This window comes from Zootoca vivipara, chromosome 7 (genome assembly GCF_965207765.1).
Source record: "Zootoca vivipara chromosome 7, rZooViv2.hap1.1, whole genome shotgun sequence".
Lineage (NCBI taxonomy): Eukaryota > Metazoa > Chordata > Lepidosauria > Squamata > Lacertidae > Zootoca > Zootoca vivipara.
Genome location: NC_142590.1, coordinates 36,760,286 through 36,766,285, shown reverse-complemented (window position 1 = coordinate 36,766,285; position 6,000 = coordinate 36,760,286).

The window sequence follows — 6,000 nt, the reverse complement described above, 5'->3', positions numbered from 1 at the left end:
GTGGAAATGTGCGCATATGCTGATCCTTAAGCCTTCCTTAAGGCAGGGTTGAGTCCAAGCAGGAGGGGTGCGGGTCTCTGGAGTGGAGCAGAGGCGAAGAAGGTGGTGTTGTGAGGGATTCTGGGTAACTGCAGCTGTCAGGTTCGATCACCCCTCTCTGTTCATTAGTAATGGTGTTCTGCAACCCCCTTATAATTTTCTATAACAATGTGAATGCGAGTTGATGACAGGCATGGCACAGAATGTACTCTTTGACAATGGACAGACATCAGTTAGCTATCACTGGCCCTCCAGGAACTGGGAGATTAGAACTACTAGATTAGAGATAACTGGACTCCTGGAGAACTGCTATCCTTAGGTGACCATAAACCAAACCCCCAGAGAACAATGGGCCTCGCCTGCAGGCAACAGCTTTTGACTGTCTGGCTTCCTTAGCAGAAATTCAGACCACTGAGATGACTTAGCTGAAAGATTCTGCTTGCTTCTGCTTGGATAAGTGATTCCTCCTGAACTCAGTTCTCTGAGGAAGGTTGTATAAGCTGACTCAAAGAGGGAGTGTAGTAGATGTACTGAGACCTCACCACACAAAGCATGTGCATCTGTAGGCAGCCCAAGAGTGATGTTTCTCTGCCTTGGAATGCAGCAAAACTTTGTCCAGACCACTTCCAATTCACTTCAGCACATTGGTTTTCACCTTGCAAATTCTATCTCTTTTCCACCAGAGATCTCTCAAGTGCACAGAGGGGACTAATCTGTTATCTTTTGGGAATGTTTCCAGCTGCTCCGTTCTGCCCACATCGGCTCTGTTTTGTGTTACCTCAGAAACTGAAACTAACGTGACACCAGTATTGAGAAACCAAAACAGGAAGTTAACACAGATTGCCATATATGGGCCACACAGGGTGTGGAGTAACATGTTCAGACTAAAAATACAGTGATATGTAGCTGCCTTCTATTTTCACTTTGGCTCAATTCCTACTTTTTACACTTCGATGGCATTAAATATAATCTCCCATTCTTGGCATTCAGCAAGGAAGCATTTTGTTTCCTCTCATTGAAAACTTGCATAACTGTGGCTACAAAGTAAGTAAAATAATGCATTTTACTCGGATTTAGATCGGTGCAAGCTTTAGGCAGGCACAGTGGAAAGGCAACACAAGAAATAAAAGCCTGTCTCATTCCTCGCCCCCTTATTCCTGAAATTTTGCTACCTCAAGGTGCAAGGTGATGCAGAGTTTTGTGAAAGCTGAATATAGTATTTTGATCCATTTCTTTTTTCAAAACCAAAACCAAAAAACCAAATCCAATTATAAAAACGTAGTTAACTGACTATCTCATATTGACTCAAGCCCCAAAAGTCTGGGGAATTGTAAGCTAAGACTGGTGCCTTAATAGAAACGCACCATGCTGAGCAATGATGCTGTGCAATGTCACAGATTGTGCTTGCTTACAACTTACTCTAGAAGCACCCCCATTTTCCCTTGGCCTTCCAGGCCCAAATCCAGATGGGGATGATGGAGTGCCTGAGACCAGCAAAAATGCCCCGTGTTGCCCAGGTCCTGTAAAGGTAAAGGGCCCCCTGACCATCAGGTCCAGTCGTGTCCGACTGGGGTTGCGGCGCTCATCTCGCTCTATAGGCCGAGGGAGCTGGCGTTTGTCCGCAGACAGCTTCCGGGTCATGTGGCCAGCATGACAAAGCTGCTTCTGGCAAACCAGAGCAGCGCACGGAAACGCCGTTTACCTTCCTGCCGGAGCGGTCCCTGTTTATCTACTTGTACTTTGATGTCCTTTTGAACTGCTAGGTGGGCAGGAGCTGGGACCGAGCAACGGGAGCTCACCCCGTCGCAGGGATTCGAACCGCCGACCTTCTGATCGGCAAGCCCTAGACTCTGTGGTTTAACCCACAGTGCCACCTGGGTCCCCTGGTCCTGTATTGTCTCACAAACCCTTAAGTATTATCAGCTTCTCCTGGAACTGTAGTTTGTTATGGGAATTGTGGGTCTGTGAGAAGGGAAACTACAATTCCGAGGAATCTTTGCGAGGCAAAACAACATGCTTTAAACAATGTGCTTTAAATACATGGTGTTGACTGTGGGTCAACAGAACTGGGGGAAACCATCCCACTTTTGTCCCAGATTATATTTTTTCTTCTTCTCATCAACAGGGGGGCTCCTATATTATAGACTGAGGGGCTACACCCAACTTGACAACAATGGCAAAATGCCATTAAATCATCTTGTACTAACAGCCACTGCTGTCTTGTTTTTCCTTTTCTAACTCAAGCAGATGTTTTTAATTTGGTATGAGCTTTCGTGTGCATGCACACTTCTTCAGATTCGTGCATGCACACGCGAAAGCTCATACCAAAATAAAAACTTAGTTGGTCTTTAAGGTGCTACTGAAGGAATTTTTTAATTTTGTTTCGACTCAGACCAACATGGCTACCTACCTGTAATCAAGCAGATGTGTCATTAAAAATAAATAAAATAAAATGCTGGCCTCTCAGCTTTCACACAAAGGTATGCCATATTTTCAGAGAGAGTTGCACTGTTATGGCCTTGCTTCATGTAGGCAGCTTCACATGCCCACAAATTTTATGTTGCCTTAGCGCATGCCGTAGAAACTTTGCCCAATGTCTGTGGTCCTTGCAGAACTACAGTCGCTGCCAGGCTGCTAGGCAGCGGCTGAGCTTCTAGGTGAGGGGCAATGCTAGAACTTGCTCATACAAGTGCTGCTGATACCAGTGGCATATCAAGGGGGGGTGATGGGGGCGGGTTGCCCTGGGTGCCACCCTGGAGGGGGGGTGACACTCAGCGCCCCCCACTGGGGAACATTTTTTATTTTTTGTTGCATGAGATTTTTCAACTGTTCTTATATGTTCTTTCAATGCTGATTTCATATCTGAAGTTGGTTTTGTTCTGTAAGCTCTAGGTTTTTTTTTTTGCAATTCATGTTTTTCACTTTTCGCCAGAGCCAGAACCACGCCGGGTGTGTGTGTGTGTGTGACAAATAAAAATTCCCCACAGGGTACCACCTGGGCTTGCTATGCCTCTGGCTGACACTTTCCTCCCATTCAGTGAGCGGTGTTGCATTTCAGAAAGGAGATATGTGGGGCTGAGCAGGCTCATTTGTCCAAAAAGAACTTGGCAAAACCAGAGTAACATATCAACAAACTCTGGGTTTTTCTTCTGCCTCTGTCTTGGGAGGTTTTCTGTGTTTGCAGTACCTGGAGTTGCGGGTCTGTGGTCATTAACTTGAATTGCATGAAGAGAATGGAAGGAGAGGGGGGGTAGCAGTTGCCTATTCTAGCATTTTTGCAGGTGAGAGGAAGGATGGCTTTCAATGCACTGCCTCCTTCTGCTGTTGATCTTCTCCCCATCTCTTCTCTCTGATCCCTCAAGGCTGTTAACCTGGTTGTGAAAGAGAGATACGCCACTCATGCTTAGAGCAACTATTTCTGCAACTGAGCCATAGGATTCCAAACAAGTTCACTTTTTAAGCCCAATTGAACCTTGGCATAAATTTTACCCTGTTTATTGAAATGAAATCACTGATGCTAGAGAAAAGACCTGGTGACTTTAAAAGAAAAATCAAATGGGATTCTAAGCACTAAGTTACATGGGATGCTAAATGTGTCAGTCAAGCTGCAGGAATCTTTATAAAAAAGCTATAAATAGGAGTCATATGAGGGAGTAATTGGGATGGTGACACACCGAAAATAGCAATAAATCTGCTATCAGAATTTACCCATTTTGGTGTTCAGTGTAGCTATTTACCACGCAACTATCCTTTTCTACTCTGTGTTCAAGAACTCTGAAGCAGGATACTTCCATTCAGAGGGTGATCATAGATGGATTGCACCTCTCTCCCACCCCGAATCCTGGCAAAAATACAAGCTCTTTCTTTTGTCCCATTCCACCCATTATAATGACAAGCATTGTTAAAAATTCATTTTGTTGTTACTGAAGGGCATAAAGAGCTAGGATAATATGGCATTTTTCACACATTAAATGAAAAGCATTTGTGCTGTTGTGAATGATGTTAATAGAAGGTAGAAAGCTGCATTTATTTATTTATGTTCAGCTGGATTAAAATTGTACGAGAACACGTGTCTTTGGTTTGCAAATATAATTTTAATTTCTCAGTAGCTAACACACACACACACTCCTAGGGTATAACATATGAATTAGATGGGATTGTATCCAATGCAGCATTTGTGCAAGAAGAAAAAAGACATTTTAAGTCAAATGTACATTCTTAGCCATTTTAAGACTTGTGCTGCAAACCAATTCAAGCAAAAACCCAATATTGAACTTTATGTGTCAAACTATTCTAAAAGGTCACCAAGGGCAAAATGAGGAGTGTGTGTGTGTAGAAATAAAACAGACTGAAAGGGGAGGGGTGATATGTTTGGGGAACCTCTGAAGATACCTCTGAGAATGATCTGTGTGGCTGTTGAAGCTAGGTAGGCTCAGGGGCGTAGGAAGAGGGGGGTGATGGGAGCGTGCCGCCCCTGGCAGCGTGATCCCAGTGGGGTGCCATTGTGGCTGCCCCCCTGCTAGCTGGGGCCCCCGCCCCCATAGGCAGTCACCGCCCCCAGAACACGTGCCACGCCCCTGCGGGCGGCGCGCTCCACTCCGGGACGCGTGCCAGCCCCGCCCCCGCCTGCTCTCTGCCCCCCCCCCCGGTGCCAGAGCATGAAGCTACGCCACTGGGTAGGCTAAGAGAACCAACAGGCAGGAATCAATCACAGAATTGTTAGTCGGAAGGGATCTTGAGGGTCATCTAGTCCAACAGAAGGCATGTGAAAACATGCGAAAACGGACTCCATCCAAGCTGCTAAGTGTGTGTGGGGGGGGGGAGAATAATGTTGACAAAGGGCGTGGGGCATGCTGGCCAGCTAAGCTGTTTTTCTGAATTTCAGAGGAAGACAGCAACGCAGATGTTGATGTTAACATCAGGCTCTCCCTTTTGCTTGGGGATAAAGAAAGAGAGGGAGAGAGAGCTGCGGTGGATGTCCAAGAAAGATACTGCTATCATTATGCCTTTCCAGTTCTATTTAAAGTCCGCGTAGGAGCCAAGAGGAGAAGCTCAGCATAAACACCACCAGATCAGGGTAGTACCAGGTGTCAGCTAGCCCTGCAAAGTCACTGAAATGTCAAGGATTGTTTTCCCTCTCCTCCCTTGCTTTCGCCTGACTGGGAACTGCCAGTGTTTATTTAAAAGATATCCTTCGCATTTGGCAAGGATGCCAGTGGGGCAGACGTTAATGGATTATTATTTGGAGCTGGCAGGCTGCCAAGGAGACAAGGATAGCTTGGGCTTGCTACCCAAAGCCCCTGCCATTAAGCACGAGAGAAAGAGTCCAAGTATTGGAACTGCCAGGCCTTGTGGTTTTCAGAGTTAGGTTGAACACGGCTTTCCAATAAATGCTCTTTGCTCTTTTATTAGATCTGACCTACTAAAATTCCATAGGGGAGAATGGAAAGAGGTTAGGAGGGGAGGGCATTCAGCTACAGCTTCAAGGTCCCAAAGCAATAATGCCCTAGTTTGGCTGGTTAGTCCATTTGGCTTTCGTCAGCTGCAGCGTCACACTGGTTAACGGTGCAAAGAATGTCTTTTTCCACAGACAGAGAGGACCCGATCAGATAGCAGTGGAGGTTTCCATGCCTGTTTCCGATGGGTCTTTGATGCAACAAGTCTGTAATGCTGAAACCATCTGCTCTGGCTTGTGGAACTTGTCATTCACATGGCATGTCATTCACATGGCCATTTTGCACCAGGCAAAGCTAACAGATTCACTCGTTTTGTGAAAGCTTTGACATACAGATCCACAGGCCAGGAAAAATCCTTAGGAAATGAGTTTCCATGGGCAATTGTTGAAATGTTTTTGAGATGCTTTCTGGGCACATCTTAAGCCATCTGCTAGAACAGGACGACATGTGCAAACCACACAAAGTCAGCTGGTGTTTTGACCTCAGCAGTTAAATATCTATACTT